The sequence below is a fragment of the Dipodomys spectabilis genome, unplaced genomic scaffold (assembly GCF_019054845.1).
Source record: "Dipodomys spectabilis isolate Male_0828 unplaced genomic scaffold, ASM1905484v1 ptg000360l, whole genome shotgun sequence".
Taxonomy (NCBI): Eukaryota; Metazoa; Chordata; class Mammalia; order Rodentia; family Heteromyidae; genus Dipodomys; species Dipodomys spectabilis.
In genome coordinates this window covers 2,204,687-2,228,288 of record NW_024871037.1, presented here as the reverse complement: position 1 = coordinate 2,228,288, position 23,602 = coordinate 2,204,687, and the positions used below count along the sequence as shown (strand labels likewise).

Here is a 23,602-nt window from a genome sequence, read left to right as displayed (position 1 = left end):
AGGCTGAGATCTGAGGATCACAGTTTAAAGCTAGCCCAGGCAGGAAAGTCTGTGAGACTCTTATCTCCAATAAACCACTAGAAAACCACAGTGGTGCTGTGGCTCTAGCCTTGAGCTAAAGAGTGCAGGGACAGCGCCCAGGCCCAGAGTTCAAGCCCCACCACCTACCAAAAAAAAAAAAAAAAAGTCATATACATCACTAAGTACAGTCACGCACCACAGAACAATGTTTAGATCCCATCTACGATGTTGGCCCTCTAAAGTTATAATGGAAAAATACCTAACACCCTAGACATAGCACAATGCATTACTCATGTTTTTGTGGTGACAACAGTGTAAAACCTAATGCGAGCCGGGCACCGGTGGCTCAAGCCTAGGATCCTAGCTACATAGGAAGCTGAGATCTGAGGATTGTGGTTCAAAGCCAACCCGGGCTTTGAACTATTGGGCTGCTAGTCCTACAAAAGTCTAGCACACACAATTATACACAGAACATAACATTTGCTAATAACAATAAACAACTGTTACTGGTTTATATTTCTACTATACTTTTTTTTTCCTTCTTTGCTAATACCTGGTTTGAATTCTGCCTCAAAAAAATTACTCAGCTTGCCAGGTGCTGGTGGCTCACACCTGTAATCCTAGCTACTCAGCAGGCTGAGATCTGAGAATCGTAGTTCGAAGCCAGCCCAGGCAAAAAAGTTCTTGTGAGACTCTTATCTACTCAAAAACCACTGAAGTGCAGCTGTGGTTCAAAGTGGTAGAGTGCTCATCTTGAGCAATAGAGCTCAGGGACAGCACTCAGGCCCAAGTTCAAGGCCCTCAACTGCAAAAAAAAAAAAATTACTCAGCTTGCTTGCTTGGCTGTAACTACCATTTTGACCACACTTCTAATCCAGCCTTTCCTGATTATTTTGGAGATGGGAGTTTGATGGACTTTTTCACTGAACTGATTATGACCTACAATTCTCAGGATCTCAACCTCCTGAGTAACTATGATTTCAGGTATAGGCCACTAGTGCTTGGGTTTTTTTGTTTTGTTTTTGTCCATTGTGGGGCTTGAACTCTGAGCCTGGGCGCTGTCCCTCAGCTCTTCTGTAAAATTTTTGTTACTTGAAAAAAAATTGGGGGGGGGAGGGAAGGTAGCTCAGTGGTAGAGTGCCTGCCTTGCATGCAAGAAGCTCTGGGTTCGATTCCTTAGCACAGCATAAGCCGGAAATGGTGCTGTGGCTCAAGTGGTCCAGCTCTAGCCTTGAGCTGATGAGCTGAGGGACAGTGCCCAAGGCCCAGGGTTCAGGCCCCACAATCGACCCAAAAAAAAAACCAAACTATTAAAGATAGGGGGAAACAAAGCTTATAGAATGAGGATATCCAGCTGGACAGATGGATGGACACACACACACATGCACGCACGCACGCGCGCGCACACACACACACACACACATACAGATCCACACCAGATTCAGACCAGAACTGAAAGCACAGCTCTCTAGATTAACTCACCACCCAAGCCAAAACTGCTATCACATGGGTACAAGCAGCTCACAACTATTGCCCATGGGTCAAGTCCAATCACTTGCTGAGTTTAAGACCCTGTATGACTTCCCACAGGCGGCAGGAGCGGGGGGGGGGGGGGGGGGGGGGGGGGGGGAGCCACCTGTTCAACTCCATGTGCACTGAGAGTTCCCAGAGCAACTCTAGGCTTCCTAGTGACTTTTACGTTCTCCTTTTCACACAGCCCCTTTCCCTCCTCTAGTCCAGAAACGGCAGCCAACTCCACCTTGGAGCCACTATACCAATCACACTCTGACAATACCACCTCAAAAGATAGGACTAATTACAATGCTACATTCAGATATGAGAGCCTTCTCCTTAAAAAAAAAAAAAGAAAGCAAGCATCTATTAAGTGGAATTTTTTTTAACTCCTCCTCCTACGCCAGGGCTCAGCCTCTCTTAAACGCTGCTTCAAGAAACCTTTCCAACAGGACACTTTGCAGCTTCCTTGAATTCTTAGAATAGTAACAAGGTCCAGATCTGATGTGCTCATAATCTAATGAGTGTACACAAGAACATAGGTCAGATGCATGTCTTCCCATGAAATTTGGCACCTACTGTGGGTGAACTATGTCAAAGACTGCATATAACAAGGGACACTATATGCAAAGTCCTGACAATAGTACAAATAGCACTGCCTCAAGGGGCTGATCTACTTAAGGAGGACATACCCCAGAACAAGAGTTCCTCACGTTGACATTCAGATATACATCCTTCCTCTTTAGAAACTAACTCAGTGATTCTTATTTCTCATCAATTAGAAAAGGATACTTTTTTTTTTTTGAGGCAAGAAAGACCTGTTTTCTGAAGTCCATCTCTTAGAAGAAACTAGAGGTATAGCTCTCAGTGGGAGAATGCATGCTTAACATGCATGAGGTACCACTAAAAATAAATAAAACCCATCTTATTCTCATCATTTTCCTTTTCTACTGAAAACAAAGCAAAGAATTAGACACTCCCTTTATTCAATGGCAGTTCTGTTTTTTTTTTAGGTTAAACCTAGAGCTTCATACATGCTAGGCAAGCATTCTATTAAAGTTAAACCCTCAGCTCCACAGTTAAGTATTCAAATTTAAAAAAAAAATCAGACTTATTTTAAAATCAGACTAATTTTTTTAAGATTTTTCAGTAAATAGAAATATATATCATGGGGAGTGGTGCTGTGGCTCAAATGGTAGAGCACTAGCCTTGAGCTGAAGAGCTAAGGGACAGCTTCCAGGCCCAGAGTTCAGGCTCACGACTAACAAAAAAAAAGAAATATCTATCATATACTCATATCTCCAGGTTTCTACATGCCACTCCAAGTTAAAGAAACCATATACTTAAGAGGCTGAGACAGGAGGATCAGTAATCTGGGTAACATAGAGAGACACTATTCTCCTACTCCAAGACACAAACTTACAAAAAAAGGATCATCGTGAAAAAAGCTGAGGCCACACTGGGACAGGAGCCTAAAATCATGCTGCACCACTAAGTACTCAGACAATGACAAAGACCCTCAAAAGAATACAGGGACCAGCTAGCTAGAAGGGGCACTCACTGACCAAACCAGGGACAATCCAGGAAGCAAACTGAATAACTGAAGGAATTTATTACACCACTGAGTAAGTTAAAAACATGAACTAGGGCTGGAATGTGGCTTAATGGTTTGATTCCTCAGTGTCACATAAATATTTTTTTTTTTAATGAACTAAGCCAGGTGCTGATGGCTCACATGTAATCCTAGCTACACAGGAGGCTGCGATCTGAGGATCACGGTCAAAGCCAGCCTGGGCAGGCTTTGAGAGTCTGTGAGACTCTTACCTCAAATAAACCACCAGAAAACCGTAAGTGGCACTGTGACTCAAGAGGTGGAGCACTAGCCTTGAGCTGAAGAGCTGAGGACAGTGCCCAGGCCCAGAGTTCAAGATCCACAACCAACAAGAACAACAACAAAGAAATAATGGAAACTAAGAAGTGATAAAGATAAAACATAAAAAAAGCTCTTCAAGTAAGATGACACTAATTCCAATATAGGAATGATGTAGATGCATACAGCAGTTGCCTTCTGAATTCAATTCCCTAACGCGCAAAATTACAGGATACTGACCCAGAGGGTTCAAATCTGGTGATATCTAAGTAGACTCATACTCTCCCATAAATCACGTTATTTATGAAGAAAAAACAACTATACAGATGGTAGGGGGAAAACAATGGAGGGGGTAACAATGCTCAATAGGAAGTGTACTCATTACCTTACTCATGTAACTGTAACCCTCTGTATAGTATCTTTACAATAAAAAATAAAAAATGAAAAAAAAACTATACAACCAACTCCTCAATCAGAGCTGATCATGAAGACAAATCAACATTTTGTACCTAACCATATAAGGAAATAAAAGATATTACTGGGATCAGGCACCAGCAGTTCAGGCCTATATTCTTACCTACTCAGAAGGTTCAGATCTGAGGATCAAGATTCAGAGCCAGCGAGGACAGACAAATCTTCAAGACTCTTATCTCCAACTAACCAACAAAAAGCTGAAAGTAGAGGCGTGGCTCAAGTGGTACAGTGCAGCTATGAGCGAAAAAGGAGAGAGAGAGAGAGAGAGAGAAAAAAAGAAAAACCACTTGAAACTTAAAAAATAAATAAATTACCGGGCTGGGAAGGTGGCTTAGTGGTAGAGTGCTTGCCTAGCATGCATGAAGCCCTGGGTTCGATTCCTCAGTACCACATAAGCAGAAAAAGCTGGAAGTGGTACTGTAGCTCCAATAGTAGAACACTAGCCTTGGGCACAGACAGCCTCAAGGACAAAGCCCAGGCCCTGAGCTCAGAGACCAGAACTAGCAGGAAAAAAAATTTAAGTGGGAAGACAAAGGAATGTGGGATATGGGACATAGCACAACCATCCTCTCTAGACCCCCTGCCAATGCAGGGCTATTTATTGACAGTTGTAAAAACAAAGTCCACAGATGAGCTCTGTGAACTCGAACAAGCTTATATAAACCTTATCCCACACTTACCACACACCCCAGCAACTGTCCATTATGGTGTAGACTACAGGCACCAAACCCCAAACAACACAACTCAAGTGTCCCTAAGCCCTCCAAATTTACGAGGGGAAGTGAGAGAATTTTACAAGCATCTTCTCCAGAAATACTATAAATACAAAATACACCAAAAAAATGGGGGGGGGGGGTTGTTTACTTGTTTCAAAAGTGACTTGGGTTACAATGGAAGAAAATGTCATACTGGGACCTGAAATTACTACATCCAGCTATGTTTGCCTTAGGTTAAAAATAGGTTCATCTTTCCTTCCCAGGAGCCTTCCCTCCTAGAAGAAAAAGAAAAAAGCCCAGATTAGACCATCACCAAGCTGAGAGACCAGAGCACTAGATAGAGGAAAGACTCATGCAGTGTTTATCACGATCAGATCCCTTATTACTATTCTCTGTAAGCTTCACAATGATGCCACAGCTGCCTGGTCTTTCCAGACTTTTGGCCTAAGAATGAACAAATGGTAGTCATGGTACTCAGTAGACATTATATGGAAAATGAACTAGGCAACTCTGGGCGGGAATAAGAGGAAACTGAGGAAAAGCAAAAGAAGCAGTGACACTGTCCAAAAAGAAACTTACTCATAGCTGGGTGCTGGTGGCTCATACCTGAAATCCTAGCTACTCAGGAAGCTGAGATCTACGGTCATGTTTTAAAGCCAGCCTGGGCAAAAAAGTCCATGAGACTTTTATCTCCAATAAACTACTCAGATAAAGCTGGAAATGGCATTGTGGCTCAAGTAGTAGAGTGCTGGCCCTGAGCACAAAGAGGTTCAGAGACAGCACCCAGGCAAAAGAAAGAGAAAGAGAGACAGAGAGAGAGGGAGGGAGGGAGAGAGGGAGGGAGGGAGGGAGGGAGGGAGGGAAGGAGGGAGGGAGGGAGGGAGGAAGGGAGGAAGGGAGGAAGGAAGGAAGGAAGGAAGGAAGGAAGGAAGGAAGGAAGGAAGGAAGGAAGGAAGGAAGGAAGGAAGGAGGGAAGGAGGGAAGGAAGGAAGGAAAACTCATTACAAAACCATAACCTCTCTGTACAATACTTTAAGCATAAAAATTTCAGCTGGGCGCCAGTGGCTCACCCCTGTCAGCTATTAAGGAGGTGAAGATCTGAGGATCAGGTTCAAAGCCAGCCCAGGCAGGAAAGGCTGTGAGACTCTTATCTCCAATTAACCACTAGAAAATAGGAAGTAGTGTTGTGGCTCACTCAGTACAACACTCGCCTTGAGCTGAAGAGCCCAGGGACAGCGCCCAAGCCCAGAGTTCAATCCCCACAACCAACAAAAACAAACAAAAAAGAAAGTAAGGAAGATGGGACACATTGAAAGAACCTGACATAGCAGTTTGCCCTTTTCATACTGCTGTATTAAAGAACACAGTGGGCAGCAGCTATCATAAATTCAAGCTGAGAGTAATAGTATTTAATAGTTAGCCAGCAGGAGGAAATATAGGAGGGTAAGATAGTGAACAATTAATGAATCAAAACATTAGCACTATTTTTTTTTTAGTCAAACTTGACTCCCTCGGGGGAAAAAAATTCCTATGAAAATTTGTGGGCTAGGGCTGGGAAGGTAGCTCAGTGGTAGTGTGCTTGCCTTGCATGCATGAGGCCCTGGGTTTGATTCCTGAGCACCACATAAGCAGAAAAAGACAGAAGTGGAGCTATGGCTCTAGAGTTAGAGTGCTAGCCTTGAGCTGAAGAGCTGAGGGACAGTGCACAGGCCCAGAGTTCAGGCCCCATCCCCCCCCCCAAAAAAAAAAATTGTGGGCTAATTCCAAATAATGAAGTATCTACAGTATTCTTTGTTTTTATTTTTGTAGTCCTGTACAATGCCCTTCAAGACAGTCCTCTAGGCTGGGAATTTGATTCCGAGGTAGAGTGCTTGCCTTGCATGCAGGAGGCCCTGAGTTAGATTCCTCAGCACCACATAAACAGAAAAAGCTGGAAGTGGCGCTGTGGCTCAAGTGGTAGAGTGTTAGCCTTGAGCACAGAAAAGCTCAGGGACAGCGCCCAGGCCCTGAGTTCAAGCCCCAGGACCAGCAAAAAAAAAAAAAAAAAAAAAAAGACAGTCCTCTAAGCCATGGCACCTCCTAGACCAAAACAAATCTAGACTAGGGCTGGGAAGGTGGCTCAGTGGTAGAGCACTTGCTTTGCATGCCTGAGGCCCTGGGTTCGATTCTTCAGCACCACATAAGCAAAAAGAAAAAAAGCCGGAAGTGGCGCTGTGGCTCAAGTGGTAGAGCGATAGCCTTGAGCTGAAGAGCTGAGGGACAGCGCCCAGGCCCAGAGTTCAGGCCCCACGACCAGACCAAAAAAAAAAAAAAAAAAAAAAAGCAAAAACAAAAACAAAAAAAACAAATCTAGACTTAAGACAGCAGGAACACAGATACGGGTAACTAAAAACAAAAGAAGATGTCCATTATTTTGGGATTCACAAATATGTAGAGACATTGTTCTGAAAAACACACACACACACACACACACACTAAATCATGTTCCCAAATTTAAGTTGTTTTCTTATGCCCACCAACTAATCAACAAGGTCTGGAAGAAATGCTGGAGCCCAGCTTGTGGAGGGGTTTGTACCCTCCAGGGCCCTGGGGCCCAGGGTGGAAAAACTTTCTGTTCATACACAGTTGTGTGCATAAGCACAGAACAAACACCCACCAGCCCACTTGTACTTCTGAACTCTCTCACTGACCAGCCTAACTTGTGTGCACAAATAATTAACCCAACAGAAACTGGTGCCCACAGGTTTCTGACCTTCTCCACCAAGCACAAAAATACATCAAGCTATACATTGATGATGGATGCAGTTACCAGTAAATTATGTTTCAATGTTTAAAAAATGCAAATAGTGTCAATAAAATCAAAACGCTACTAAGTTACTAGCAATTTGGTAAAACCTCTTCAGTTTTGTCAGTGGATTTTCAAAGTCTTAGGCAAAAAAGAAAAAAAACAAAAAAAACCCCACACCTCGGTCCTGGGATAATTTTGTTTAGGGCCTACCAACTACCTACTGGCACCTGAGATAAGGGGAGGGCATTCCTGCGGAAGACCTCTGCTGCTAGCCAATCACAACCATCAGAGCACACCGGAGCAGCCTACACAGGAATTCTGGTTTAACTCCTGTTTGAACTCCAACAATTAAACCATGGATGTCATTTTGATTGCACCAGAGTTCCGAAAATTCGGTGTTCAAAGATATTAATTAGTATAAATCTCTCATACACAATATTCAGCCCTCACCCCCACTGCCCAGCCTGCTGCAGGCAGCCTGACACCCACTCCTACAAGCAGTGCTCAGCAGCCTCTCCAATCCTTCCTCTGACCCAGCCCACACCTCCCTGACCCTGGAATTCTTTACATTCTCCTCCCCATAGTATGACCTTCACAAACGAAGGGTGCTTGCCTGGCAAAAGCACGGGCCATGTCAAGAATTGAGGGAGGCAGAGAAGAAAATCTAGTCTAATGCCTAGGGTGGTGCTCAAGAGAGCTAGTGCTTCATTAGTATACATAAGACCCTGAATCTGATTCCCCCGATATTTCCACTGAAACAAACAAACACTATTCTACTACCTTGCCTAAGCAATCATGGTGAATGTAGAAATCTGAATTTACTTGGGCTTCAAAATTATGTAAGCATAAAATAATTTCAATATATGAAATCACTGCAAAATAAGGAGACCACACACATTCCTCAAGCAATTAAGTCTGAGTGGGGGAGTCCAAGTCTACAACCCACAAAGCCTCTCCCTGCCACACAGCCCTGACATGACAGACATGAGCAAACACTCAATTGTGGCTGCTCGCTACCTTATAGCTGGAGCAATCTGCTACACAGAAGATGGGGAGGGGGAGAACCTCTAAAATAGCTTTCAAACACAAAAAGGGTTGCAAGATAAAAAAGACGCAAGTTTGAGACAACCATTTAAAACAGGAGTAATTCTCACTTAATAGATGAGGAAACCGAGGCTTTCACAGTCCCTCCCATGGTGGCAATCCTCACATGATGAGCAATTGAGGAGGAGGATAACTCCACTCCTAATCCTCAAACAACTGGTCCGATGAGATGGAATACTACATGAACTAAGGGAGAAAGAAAGAAAAGAGGGCTGGGAATGTAGCTTAGTGGAAGAGTGCTTGCTTAGCATGCATGGAGCCCTGGGTTCCATTCCTCAGTACCATATACACAGAAAAAGCCAAAAGAGGTGTTGTGGCCCAAGTGGTAGCCTTGAGCAAAAGAAGCTCATGGACAGCGCCCAGGCCCTGAGTTCAAGCACCAACTAATAATAATAATAAAAAATAATAATAATAGAAATAAAATTAGGTCACAGGATCTAGAATTCTCCTCTTCCAATACCTGTCATACTCGTGTTGAGGAGACTGGTTTGACAAGACCTGCTGAGCCAGCCTCTGATCAGGTTCCATAACCTTCTACAGAAGGAGTCCTCTGAGAACCTGCTAAGGGCCTAGAGTAAGTGAAGGTCAATGAGAGAAAGCTAGCACCAAGGGAGAAAACGACTAAACCACCTTTAATCTTGCCAAAGGAACCAAATCTCAGGATGGATCTAGATGACCTCTTCAGAAATACAAAAAAAAAAAAAAAAAAAAAATGTGATATACAATCTTCTAAATCTGGGCTGTGCGAAACTCTTCAGTCATGTTCTTTAGTAGATAATTGGAACAGAAAGGAATAGAAGGAGAAACTATAGAGAGTTAAAAGATATTCATCAGCCGGATACCAGTAGCTCTCGCTTGTCATCCTAGCTACTCAGGAGGCTGAGATCTGAGGATCACGGTTCAAAGCCAGCCCAGGCAGGAAACTCTGTGAGACTTGTATCTCCAATAAACCGCTAGAAAACCAGAAGTGGTGCTGTGGCTCAAGTGGTAGAGTGCTGGCCTTGAACTGAAAAGCTGAAGGACAGTACCCAGGCCCAGAGTTCAAGCTCTACAACCGACAAAATAAAATAAAATAAAATAGGGCTGGGAATGTGGCTCATTAGTAGAGTTCATGAAATCCTGGGCTCAATTCTTCAGCAGCAATAAACAGAAAAAGCCAGAAGTGGTGCTGTGGCTCAAGTGGTAGAGCACTAGCCTTGAGCAAAAGAAGCACAGCGACAGTGCCCAGTCCCTCAGTTCAAGCTCCAGGACTGGCAATAATAACAACAAAATTAATTTAGCTAAAATTTATAATTTATATACTAGCATGGCCAAGTGGTAGAGTACCAGCTATAAGCAAAAAAGCCATACCAAGAGTATGAGGCCCAGAGTTTAAGTCTCAGTACCAACATACACAAAATAAGTATTTTTTAATTTAAAAAAAAAAGCTGGGGGACTGGGAAGGTGGCTCAGTGGTAGAGTGCCTGCCTTGCATGCATGAGGCCCTGGGTTTAATTCCTCAGCATCACATAAACAGAAAAAGCTGGAAGTGGCACTGTGGCTCCAGTGGTAGTAGAGCGCTCGCCTTGAGCTGAAGAGCTGGGGGACAGCGGCCAGACCCAGAGTTCAGGCTCCAGGACCCACAAAAAAAAAAAAAAAAGCTGGGCATCAGTGCCTTACGCCTGTAATCCTAGCTACTCAAAAAGTTGAGATGTGAGAATTGGTAGTTCAAAGCCAGCAAAGCAGGAAAATCCTCTTATCTCCAATTAACCAACAAAAAGCCAGAAGCAGAGCTGTGGCTCAAGTGGAGACAGAAGAATAAAAGACATTAGGTTTGTTTGCTTTTTGTTTGTTTTCTTTTCTTTTCTTTCTTTTTTTTTTTTTTGTTGTTGTTGTTGGTCATGGGGTTTGAACTCTGGGCCTGGGCGCTGTCCCTCAGCTCTTCAGCTCAAGGCTAGCACTCTACCACTTGAGCCACAGTGCCACTTCTGGCTTTTCTTCTTTTTGCTTATGTGGTGCTGAGGAATCGAACCCAGGGCCTTATGCATGCAAGGCAAGCGCTCTACCACTGAGCCACCTTCCCAGCCCCTCATAACAATTTCTTAATCCATTCCAAAATCTACCCATCTACATCAGAAGCGCAAACTCCAGCAGCTATCATGTAATCATGTAAAAGAAAATTCCATCCTTCACCACTTCCTCTGTCCCTCACTCTACAGCTTACTCATTTACCCTTCACAGAACCTGATAAAGCACAACAGCTGTACACACATGTGGCCCTTTATGAAGCAAATATTCCTGAGGGGGGGGAGAAACAGCATGTGATGGCCTGTATCTGTCCATAGGGTATCACATACATTCCCCCCCCAGGGATACCCTGGCCTAGAGTCAGGAGCAGAAGTGATTAAAAACACAGCATCAGGAAAAAGGGAAGGAAGGCATCAGGGAAAAAAAATCATCCAAAACCAATCTGTTTTTCAAAAAGCCCTGGGGATAGGAACGTAGCTCAGTGGTAGAGTATGTGCTTTAGCACGCACAAAGTCCTGGGTTCAATCTCTGCAACAAAATGTAAAAAATTGATAGGAAATGTACTCATTACCTTGCTCATTTAACTGTAACTCCTCTTTACAGTATTTTTACAACAAAAAAACTTATTTAAAAAATGTAAAATAGGGCTGGGAAGGTGGCTCAGTGGTAGAGCGCTTGCCTTGCATGCTTGAGGCCCTGGGTTTGATTCCTCAGCACCACATAAGCAAAAAAAGGAAAAAGAAAAAAGCCGAAAGTGGCGCTGTGACTCAAGTGGTAGAGCGCTAGCCTGGAGCTGAAGAGCTGAGGGACAGCGCCCAGGCCCAGAGTTCAGGCCCCACGACCGGACCCAAAAAAAAAAAAAAAGTAAAATATAGCTGAGTACTAGTGGCTCACACCTGTAATCCCAGCTACTCAAAAGGAGGATCTGGGGACCACAATTCAAAGCCAGCCTGGTCAAAAAGTCTGTGATATTCTGGTATCTCCAATTAAACACCAAAAAATTAAAAGTGGACCTGTGGCTCAAGTGGTAGAGCAGAAAAAAACTAAGGGACAATACCCAGGCCTTGAGTTCAAGCCCCAGTAGCAGCATGAAAAAAGAAAAAGGAGGGCTGGGAAGGTGGCTCAGTGGTAGAGTGCTTGCCTTGCATGCATGAGGCCCTGGGTTTGATTCTTCAGCACCACAGAAGCAGAAAAATCCAGAAGTGGCACTATGGCTCAAGTGGTAGAGCGCTAGCCTGGAGCTGAGGGACAGTGCCCAGGCGCAGAGTTCAAGCCCCACGACAGACCAAAAAAAAAGAAAGAAAGAAAGAAAAAGGGGAAAAAATATATATATACATACACACAATATATTATATATATATATGCCTATAATATGTACAATACGGACATATAAATTAATATTATACATAACAATTTTAAAAGGTCTCATTCCCTACCAAAAAACGTCCTCATAATCTAGCATTTTGTATCTTCCAGAAGTTCTAAGGTTAGAAATATGTCGCACAATTAGCAGAGTATATGCATAGCATGTGAAAGGTTTCAAATCCTCAGTACTAAAAGGAAACAAAGCAAGCAAACAAAACAGGTAGGCACCACCAATGGCTCACACCTAAAATCCTAGCTATGCAGGAAGCTGATATTGTGGTTCCAAAGCCAGCCTGGACAGGAAAGATGAGTCCCTCAGACTCTTATCTCCAATTAGTCACCCAAAAAAGCCGGAAGTGAAGCTGTGGCTCAAGAGTAGCTAGCTTAAGAGCACAAAAGCTCAGAGACAGTTCTAGGACCCGAACAACAACAACAACAAAAGTTCTATCAAGACAGGAGGAGGCTAGGGATGTAACACAGTGATCAAAGGTTTGCCTAACATAGGCAAGGTCCTGGATTTGATCTCCAGTATCACCAAAAAAAAAAAAAAAGGCATAACAAACACAGAGGGCAGACCTAAAGGGAAAATACAAATACCATCTTCCCGAACCCTGCTAAACAGCAGAGCAACAAAAGGGAGCAACAGCTCCCTGGGATCCCAGGCCCTCAACACGCCACAGTGGCGACTGCTGGCTTGACAATGGGCCCCATTCTTCCTAGAAGCCATGGCAGGACGGAAGAGTGGAGGTCAGGACATTCCTCCACCCCCTCACACAGTGGAAAAGGGCACAGGCAGCCTGGGGCACAGGAGTCCTACACAGGAAGAAAGATATTTTCCTCTCCAGCTGTTTAAATCGGAGAACACTCTCTCTCAAACAGGGTGGTAGAGCACTAGTGACGTACACCTGTATTCCCAACTACTCAGGAAGACTAGGATCCAGATGATTGAGGTTCAAAGCTGGCCCGTGCAGTAAAGTCTTCAACACTCATCTCGAATTAACCAACAGACAAGGAGGTTCAGTTCAAGTGGTAGAGCGCCAGCTGTGAGCGAGAAAGTGGAATGAGATCACAGACACAAATGCTTGCACACACGCATGCACACTACATACAACACACACATCCACACAGAAGGGTCGCCTGAGGGACTATGTAATCATCAGGTAGAAAATATGGCCCCTAGAGGGTCTGGTTAGTAATACACACTAGAAGGGGGGAAGAGCTTAGGGTTTTGAGGAGACAAGGGACCCCAAAGGCCACATCAGTTCTAGATTAACAATGGGAATAGAAAAAAAAAAATCAACTCTTGTGTGTTACTAGGGCCTCATGCCTGCCAGGCAGGAGTTCTACCACTTGCATCATACCTCTAGCCTTAGCCAAAGATTTTTTTCCTGCATTAAGGTATAGAGTCCCTTTCTAAACTACTTTTGGCCAGTACTGGGGCTTGAACTCGGGCCCTCACATTCACAATTGGCTTTTTGGCTTGTGACTGGTGCTTTACCGATACCACCTGAGACATGCTTCTACTTCCAGCATTAGTTCCACTGGGGGCCTGGGAGTGGGTGAACGCCTGTTATCCTAGCTACTAAACAGGTTCCAGCAAGAGAATCAGCTTGCTTGGGATACAGAGCAAATTGACGCTAACCTGGACAATTTAGCTAGGCACTAACTCAAAATAAATACAACGTGAGCCACAGCACCACTTCTGGTTTCCTGTGGCTAACTGGAGATAAAAGTCTCATGGACTTTCCTGCACAGGCTGGCTTTGAACCACGATCCTCAGATCTCAGCCTCCTGAGTAGCTAGAATCACAGGTGTGGGGAAGTAAGGAAGTGGCTCTGTGGCTCAAAGTGGTAGGGCTATAGCCTTGAGCAAAAGAACTCAGGTACTGAGTTCAGATACTGAACCAGGCCCTGAGTTCAAACCCATGACTGACAACACAACAGCGACAACGCAGCAGCGACACAACAATGACCACGACGATGAGAAGAGGAGGAGAAAAAGAAGAGGAGGAAGAGGAGGAGAAGGGAAGAGGGAGAAGGAGGGAGGAGGAGGAGAAAGGAGAAGAGAGGGGGGAGGAAAAAATAACCAGAACCAGAAGCAGCAGCAGCAGCCCAGCATTGGGCAGCTCCTGCTTGTAATCCTAACTACTCAGGGAGCTAGGATCTGAGGATGGTGGTTCGAAGCAAGCCTGGACAGAAAAAGTCCAAGTGACTCTTATTGCTAATTAACTACTAAAAAGCCAAAAGTGGAGCAGTGGCTCAAAGTGCTAAGCGCTAGCCCTGAGCCCAAAAGTTTAGGGGCAGAGCCAAAGCCAGGACCAGCACACAAAAAAAGAAAAAAGCCAAGCACCGGTGGCTCAAGCCTGTAATCCTAGCTACTCAGGAGACTGAGATCTGAGGATAGTGGTTCGAAGCCAGCCCAGGCAGCAAAGTACATGAGACTCTTATCTTCAATGAACCATCAGAAAACTGGAGTAGTGCTATGGTTCAAAGCAGTAGAGTTCTAGCCTTAAGCAAAAGAATTCAGGACAGCACCCAGTTCAAGCCCCATTACCAACCAGAAAAAAAACAAAACAAAAACCCACAGGTATTATGACTATCAAGAAAGAACTGATAGATTTCCACCACAAAGAACCTTAGAAATGTTAACCAATCCCCTATGAACTACTATGGTGCCTGAGAAGATATTCCCAGCACAATGAAGAAATAACCAGACTACTTACAAAATAAAAAGAAGAAAATCTTCAAATTCCATTATTTCATACACATATATACTCATATACATATGTATGTGTGCATACATATATACATATTTCTATATATGCTTGTGTGGGTATACACACACATCAGTAGAAAGAATTCTGTAAAACCAGGCACCAATGGCTCACGCCTGTAATTCTGGCTACTTAGGAGGCTGAGATCTGAGGATTGCGGTTCAAAGCCAGCCCAGGCAGGAAAGTCCATGAGACTCATCTCCAATAAACCACTAGAAAATCGGAAGTAGGGCTGTGGCTCAAGCGGTAGAGCCCTTGCCTTGTGCTGAAGAGCGCAGGGACAGCACCCAAGCCTAGAGTTCAAGCCCCACGACTGACAAAAAAGAAAAAAAATATGTTACATAAATAGGTATTATATATAAAATATAAACATATGTGCATGCTGGGGGTGTAGCTCAGTGGTAGAGTGCCTGCAGCATATGGGAAGCTGTGGATTCAGTCTTCAGCACTACAAAAAAAATATATATATATATTTATACCTATATAAAAATACAGAGAGAAGAGTTGGGCTGGGAGGGAAGTAGAAGAATAATAAAAGGGGTAACAGTGATTAAGATGTAATATACTTATAAGCTGATTTAGTGAATGGTAACCCCATTGCACAACTAAAGATAATAAAAATATACATATATAAATTATATGAAATATATAAAATATAAATGATAAACCAGGCACCGGTAGCACACGCCTGTAATCCTAGCTACTCAGGAGCCTGAGATCTGAGGATCGTAGTTCAAAGCCAGACGGGGCAGAAAAATCCGTGAGAATCTTATCTCCAATTAACCACCAGAAAACTGGAAGTGGAGCTGTGGCTCAAGTGGTATAGCGCTCATCTTGAGCTAAAGAGCTCAAACAGCGTCCAGCCCAGAGCTCAAGCCCCACAACCTACAAAAAAATATAGATATAACGTAAATATGTAAATAATAAAAAGGAAAAATATATAAATTAAGTCAATATAATGCTAGAATTGCATTCAAATTTCCTTCATTTCAAGACAGACACAGAATGATTTTATCAGTTCTCAGTTTATGATCCTGTGGTATAATATCCCATCCATCTGTCCACCTGGACCATAGTAAAGACAAAAAACTGCTTAGCTATCACCCCAAAGAAAAAATAGAAAACCCTATTAAGACTAAATTAAGCCCTCTGGCTAGTGTAATTTTGTAAACTACTCTAAATCCCTATTTATAGAAGTTGATATCTATCTCAGCAGTCTATTACTGACTAATGATCAGAGTGAAGAGACACAGTTAAGAGGCAAAGCAAATTATGTGACTCTGAAGAAGACTACCTTAATGCCCAAATGCATATCTATGCTAAAGACCTACTATGAACTGACCAGACTAACCATCACCTCAGACTTGCAATGTCAACAGGAAAAGGCAGATAAGGGCTTATAAAGCAACAAAAACAACAACAACAACAAAAAAAAAAAAACCACTAGCAAAAGCACAGAAATGCACTCTAAATGGAAAGAGAAAATTTTCTCCAGAAAAGAAGGGAGAAACCCCTTAACACATAAAACACACCAAAGAACGCACTATCTGAGTAAATTCATACTCTGATTTCTATTTCTCTATTTGGGTTTCCTTAGATGTCCATACCCCAGTGTTTTTATTTTTCATACTCTGAAAGTCTAGGCCCCAAGTAGTCACTCTTTGGAACTGCTATAAAAGGAAAATTGAATCAAATTCCTCATCAGTGACTTCCTACCTGAGATTGGAAAAATGACACAAGGTCTCAATCTTATTTTATTTTTTATTTTATATTTACTTTTTTTTTTTTCAATCGTGGGGCCTGAACTCTGGGCCTGGGCGCTGTCCCCCAGCTCTTCAGCTCAAGGCTAGTGCTCTATCACTTAAGCCACAGCACTACTTCCAGTTTTTTCGGTTTATGTGGTACCCAGGAATCAAACTGAGGGCATCATGCATGCAAGGTAAGCACTCTACCACGGAACCACATTCCGAGCCCATATTTTATTTTATCTTTAAGACAAGGTTTCTTTATATATAGAGAGAGGCTAGGCTTAAACTCAGCTTCTCCAATGTTGCAATTACAGGTGTATACTACCACTCCTACCTGAGGCCCGTTGTTGTTTTTTTGTTGTTGTTGTGTTTTTTCTTTTTTTTGCTATTCCTGGGGCTTGAACTCAGGGCCTGGTCACTGTCCCTGAGCTTCTTTGGCTCAAGGCTAACACTCTACCACCTGAGCCACAGCTCTACTTCCAGCTTTTTTTTTATGTGGAGCTGAGGAATCGAACCCAGGGCCTCAAGCATGCAAGGCAAGCGCTCTACCACTGAGCCACCTTCCCAGCCCTTGCCCATTCCTTTATGAATCAATTACCACCCCTTGTTCCACTAGGCTGAGTACTGTGTACACCTATAATCCTAGCTATTCAGGAAGTTGAGATGTGTTTGGGAGCCAGCCTGAATTTGGACACTCCAAATAATCAACAAAAAGCTGGAAATGGAGGTATGTATAACTCAAGTGGTAGCACACCAGCCATTATCAAAAAGCTGGGCAGGAAAAAAAAAAAAAAAAAGACTAAGGCCTTATCTAGGGGGAAAAAGAAAAAAGAAAAAAACCTGAGCAAAGCTTTAAGCAACAGAACTCAGGGACAATGCCCAGGTCCTGATTTCAAGCCCCAAATTAGCTTGGCACTGGTGGCTCACATGCGTAATCCTAGCAACTCAGGAGGCTGAAATCTGAGGATTGCAGTTTAAAGCCAGCCTAACAGGAAAGTCCGTGAGATGCCTATCTCCAAATAACCACCAGAAAACCAGAAGTGGCACAGTGGCTCAAAGTGATAGAGCACTTGCCTTGACCAAAAATTCTCAGGAACAGCATCCTGAGTTCAAGCCCCTTGACCAAAAAAAAAAAAAAAAAAAGAGGGGGTAGGGGTAGGAATGTGGTTTAGAGGTAGAGTGCTTGCCTCACATGCATGAAGTCTTGGGTTCCATTCATCTGTACCACATATGGAGAAAAAGCCAAATGTGAAGCCATGGCTCAAGTGGTAGAACGCTAGACTTGAGCAAAAGAAGCTCAGGGACAGTGCCCATGCCCTGAGTTCAAGCCCCAGGACTGGAAAAAATAAAATAAAATAAAGCATATTTTTTTAAAAAGCAAAAAGCCATACTTTGAGGTATAGCTTAAAAGGCACAGAGCACCAGCAGTGAGCAGAAAAAGCCAAGTAAGACCATAAGGCCCCTAATTCAAGCATCAATATAGGCAAAAAAAAAAAAAAAAAACAGGAAGATGGGCAAGGTAACAGAGCAGATAGACCAGCATGAGTTCCATATAGAGTTCCATATCAGTGTGGGTTACATAGCAAGTCTGAAAAAAAAAAGAAAGAAAAAGAAAAAAAGCTAGGTACTAGTGGCTCATACCTATAATCCTAGCTATTCAGGAGGCTGAGATCTGAGGATCGAGGTTCAAAGTCAGCCCAGGCAGGAAAGTATGTAAGACTTTTTTTTTTTTGGTCAGCCATTGGGCTTGAACTCTGGGCCTGGGCACTGTCCCTTGAACTCTGGGCCTGGGCGCTGTCCCTCAGCTCTTCAGCTCAAGGCTAGTGCTCTACCACTTGAACCACAGCACCACTTCCAGTTTTCTGGTGGTCTAATGGAGATTAGAGTTTCTTGGCCTATCCTGCCTGGACTGGCTTTGAACCAGTATCCTCGGATCTCAGCCTCCTGAGTAGCCAGGATGACAGGTGTGAGTCACGGGTGCCCAGCAATGAGTCTCTTATCTCCAATTAACCACCAGAAATGATGCCATGGCTCAAAGTGGTAGAGCACTAGCCTTGAGCTGAAGAGCTTAGGGACAGCACCCAGGACCAAATAAGTAGTAGGTAGGTAGGTAGGTAGGTAGGTAGGTAGGTAGGTAGATAGATAGATAGATAGACAGATAGATAGACAGATAGGGCTATAAGGTTGGGGATACAGTTTAGCAGTGGAATGACTGCCTAACATTCATGAAGCCCTGTGTTCAATCACCAACACATGGGGAGAAGGAACACATTCCCTCTTCTTTTCTGCCAGTTAGAAAAACTCAAGCCTGGGGCTGGGAAGGTGGCTCAGTGGTAGAGCGCTTGCCTTGCATGCCTGAGGCCCTGGGTTCGATTCCTCAGCACCACATAAGCAAAAAGAAAAAAAAAAGCCAGAAGTGGCGCTGTGGCTCAAGTGGTAGAGCGCTAGCCTTGAGCTGAAGAGCTGAGGGACAGCGCCCAGGCCCAGAGTTCAGGCCCCATGACTGGACCCCCCCCCCAAAAAAAAAACAACAACAAAAAAACAAGACTGGGGGGTGGGAGACAGCTAAAAAACAAAACAAACAACAACAAAAAGAAAAACACTGACTCTGCCACATAAACCTGGGCAGTTTCCTCAGCCAGTATAAAGGTTTATCATAAAACATCAGAATGGTTACACGTAGGAAGGAAGGCCTTCAACTGTCAAAGACCTAGGGAGGAGGAAAAGCTGTAACAATTGGGTAGTAAAAGACAGAAACTAGGCACAGATAGTTCATGCCTGTAATCCTACCTACTCAGGAGGCTGAGATCCAGAAGATCAGGGTTCAAAGCCAGCCTGGGGAAGCAAAGTCCTTGACAGTCCAAACTGACCAGCAGAAATCAGGGCTGAAGGCATAGCTGAAGCAGTAGAGTACCAATTGAGTATGCCAACCAAGTACAAGGTTAAGATATCTTCTAAACCAAGAGGAAATAAAATATACTAGGTTCAAGTAGGATATAAAAGTTGAACATTGGTGGCTCATGCCTGGCATCTGAGGATCACAGTTTTTGAGGCCTGGGCAGGAGAGTCTGTGGTACTCTTTTTTTGTCGGTCATGGGACTTGAACTCTGGGCTTAGGCACTGTCCTTGCGCTCTTCAACTCAAGGCGAGCGCTGTACCACGTGAGCCACAGTGCCTCTTCCAGTTTTCTAGTAGTTTATTGGAGATAAGATGTCTCACGGGCTCTCCTGCCTGAGCTGGCCTTGAACTATGATACTCAGATCTCAGCCTCCTGAGTAGCCAGGATTACAGGTGTGAGCCACCAGTGCCCAGCTCTGTGGTACTCTTATCCCAAATTAACCACGAAAAATCCAGAAGTGGGGCTGTGGCTCAAGTGATAATAGTTGCCAGTGTTAAGCAAAAAGCTAAGGAGAAAACACTAAGGCCCAAAGTTCAAGCCCATACCAACATACATACACACAAAAGGAGGAGGTTAAGCTTTGATTTATTTGAGACAGTTTCTTACTTTGTGGCTCAAGCTGATCTAGAACTCCTGATTCTTTTGCCACAGCCTCTGAAGTACTGAGATTACAGGCATGAGGCCACCCCACATGCCTCATGAGGCTAGGAGGTAAGTTTTTTAACAAATGCCAAAGGCTTTACTTTTGTAAGCATCAACTCTAGTCAAGTAGCTCCCAAGTTCCCTCCAAACCCACCTTCCTCAAAGCTCAACATACACCAGCATATCTGTGGGTCACAATATCCAGCAAGCCAAAGAGATAATTTGGGGTTTTATATTTTGGTAGTAGAAATCAAATCTAGAGCCGTGCACTACTCAAGAGGCTGAAATCTCAGGATCTTGGTGAGTCAAAGTCAGCCTGGGCAGGAAAGTCTGTGAGACTTTTATCTCCAATTAACCAGTTAAAATCCAGAACTGGAACTGGAGTTGTGACTCAAGTGGTAGAGCACTAGCTTTGAGCAAAAACTCAGGGACGGTGCCCAGGCCTTGAATTCAAGCCCCAAAATTGGCAGCAACAACAACAACAAAAAAAAAAAAAGCTCTATCACATAACTATATAACCCAAGACATGGTTCAAATCCTTGGTCATGAGCTTAAGGCTTCCCACCCACACATTCCTGAACTCCCTCCCCCATCAAGGCTTAACATTCCCTTAGCAATACCTTGTCAGTCTTCCTTCTCAAAAGACTCCTCCTTCCTCCTCATCTCTCAGATGGCTGACTTTATTACCAGAGGTCCTGACCCCATTCCTCCCCGTTACTCTCTAGCCATGGACAGTATCCTTCTAAACACAGGTCTGTGGTATGCCACTGGCTGATTAAAAAGCATTCCCATGTTCCACTACCTTGACTTAGTTGGAACTCCTTAATATAAGGAAGGCGTAGATCTCTCACCTGTCAAGTTGGAAGACTCCCAGGCACTATTTTAGACACTCATGTACATATAGTTCCCTGTATCCAAGTCTCGATGTCCCCTAGATAATTCCTGTAGGCCCTGAAGGCCACAGTTCAGGAATTCCCTCTCCCAGGCTATGAGGTAAGCACATTTTTGTGAGCAGCAGCTATTAATCACGAGTTCTCGGATTCCCACTGTCCCCCAAAATGAGTTCCTTCAAGGCAAAGCCAGATCCTTTTATGTGAGTCCGTAGGATCTACCACAGAATTTGGCAAGTAGTAAAGCCAAATACTTGCCAAATGAATATATTTTGCCAAATCAGTTTTTTTAGAACAGTGAGGATGTGTCTTCTGCCTCTTGCAGGAGAGGTACATTATCAACACATGCTTTCATGGCTCAACCAGGTGTTTGTCTGCATAGCAATCCTCATTCCTACCTTTACACAATTACCCACAGGCCTTGAACTGTCTCAGGCTATGTCCCTAACTCTCCATTGAATTCTTGAGTTCTGATTTCTCCAAGAAATAGCTCCTGAGCTTCCTTTCGGCATGCAAGCCATGAGTTCTTCTCCCTTGGCTGAATTCAGGACAAAAAAGTTCAGTTCTCCATCTATTCGCACTATAGGATTATATGCCTTTAAATGTGTTATGGAACAATTCTTTTTTAGAACAACACTCCAGAATATGGTGTCTCTCTGCAAACACTTAGCATAGCACAACTGGTAAAATTACAACACCCCATCTTTACACCAGACTTCCCAAAACACCTGAAAACACATCCAACTCTTTATCCGGTCTTAGGGTCTGATAAACACCACCCTCACCTACAGGAATCTGGCTCCCATGCCAAAGAAAGACTTCAACCAGCTTATTTAGGGAAACAGCAGGCAGGACTCTTAAGTTAGAACTATGCTTAAGGCTATAAAGGTTCTGTCCCAGACCAGTCACCATTTCATCACCGCCATTAAAAGGAACCCTGAATAATTTCAATCTACACAGGCTAAGAGCGTCTCGGGGTTTAAAAGGGGCATTGGAAATTGCCAGTCGGAAGTTAACTTGAAATGTATGGCCAAAAAAAAAAAAGAAAAAGACTTGAGGGGCCTCTGGAGATATATATACTCTGGAGTGAAACCGGCCTTCCAAATACAAAGTTTAAAAAAAAAAAGGGGGGGGGAAGAAGTAAGCTTCCTAAGCAGCCCAACTGGGGAGGGGGTACCCCAACCCCAAGATTCTTAGCAGATCGGACCCACAGAAGCGGGGGGGGGGGGGGGGGACACCCTTCCCACTAGGGCTCCAGGCCCCATAGGTTGGGATATTGGGCCACGACCCCCACACACACACCACACACACACACACACCCCAATGGAGACCCGGTGGCGGCCCACAAGGCCGCACACGCCCACGGCGGACGTGCAGGCCCCGCGATCCGGGGGGGGGGGGAGCGCTGGGGGAGCACCCCCCCCAGGGGTTAAGGCCTGGCCCAGCCTCGGCTGCCTGCACGAAGCCCCGGGGCCTTGCATCGGAAAACGCTTCGAGAGCCTTCGCCCAGAGGGGACTGGAGAGCAAGAGGGGCGGCTCCACCCGGGCGGTACCGCCTCCTCACCGACAAGGACGTCCGTGGTCGTGTCCCCGCCCCGGGGTGGAGGGGGGGGGGTCCCCCCGAAAGCGAGCAGCAGCAGCAGGTGTTCCGCGGAAGGCTCGGCCCAGCGGCAGCAGGAATGGGGGGGGCCCCAGCAGTCCGACACGGCGAAGGGGGGGGGGGGGCGGCGCACTCACCGAGCGCCTTTCCTCAGGCGGGCAGGCCGCGGCAGGTGTTCGCTCCTCCCGGGCCCCTCAGGACGCAGCCCGTCGCCGCTCCCCCGGGACTCGGCGCGAAGCTGCTGCCCGGCTGCCGCCCCCGGAGCCCAAGGAGCGCGAGCGCCCGCGCCGCGCCGCGCCGCAGCCTCCGCGCGAGCACGTCACCGGGCGGTGAGAGGGCGCCGAGCGCGAGGGCGGGGCGCGCGGGCTGGAGCCTAGCAACCGCCTGACACGCGAGTCCCACAGCCAATCCCGCCGCCGGGGCTCCGCCGGGGCGCCCGACTCGCCGTCCGCGCGCCGCTCTCGCTTCTGCCTGCGTCGGCCGCCCCGCAGCGCGCCGCACCCCGCGCGCAAGCTCCACCCCCTCCGCCCTCCGCCTCGGCCGCATCTCTCCGCTGATTGGCCCACCACGCCCCCTCTCTGAAAACCACGCCCCCTCCTCCGTGGCTAGCCCCGCCCTCGCGGCCTGCCAAGTCTGTCCCGGGACACGCCTTGACCAGTCCGGGTGGCCCTGAGCCATCGTCAGTAGGAGTTGGGGGGTGGGGGGGGGGGGGAGGAAGGGCGTCCTAACTCACCTCTGGCCTTTACGCCTTCCAGACTAACCGGGAATGATCCAGAGCCTCGAACCGGTCTGACCACAACGGGTCGATTGCGTTCAACCCTCCTGATTTCTCTCAAACGAAACCCCAGGAGGGATTCTAAGACTTGAATGAAGTGTCCTCGAAATTGGAAAGAATGGAGTCCTTTCACCCTCCCCTGACACAGCTGGAGGAACCAGGGCCCGGGCTGGGAGAGGTGGGAAGCTATTACCGTGTCCTAGGACCTGGCACACAGCAGGCCTAACCTTTGTCCCCTCCCCCTGCCTGGAAAGCTAGAGTCCAGTGTCTTCTCGGATGCCCGAAATAGCTCTGACCGGCCAGCTCTGGTCACTAACTCCCTGTGACCTGCATTCTTTAGAAGAGTGGATGGTTGTCAGAAGCCTCCTCCCTTCAAAGAGTTCCAAAAGTACCTCTTCCTCTCCCCCAGAGCCTACAG

At 45.4% G+C, this 23,602-nt stretch overlaps 1 protein-coding gene across 1 annotated transcript in view; it reads right to left on the bottom strand.

The window, feature by feature from the left end:
- Dag1 (dystroglycan 1) overlaps window positions 1–22,846 on the bottom strand; it is a 43,746-nt gene extending 20,900 nt beyond the window's left edge. The window contains exon 1 of the mRNA XM_042665846.1: window positions 22,547–22,846. The gene's annotated coding sequence lies outside the window, so the exon portion shown is untranslated. The remainder of the gene's footprint in view (window positions 1–22,546) is intronic.
- Between the last annotated feature and the right edge of the window lie 756 nt (window positions 22,847–23,602).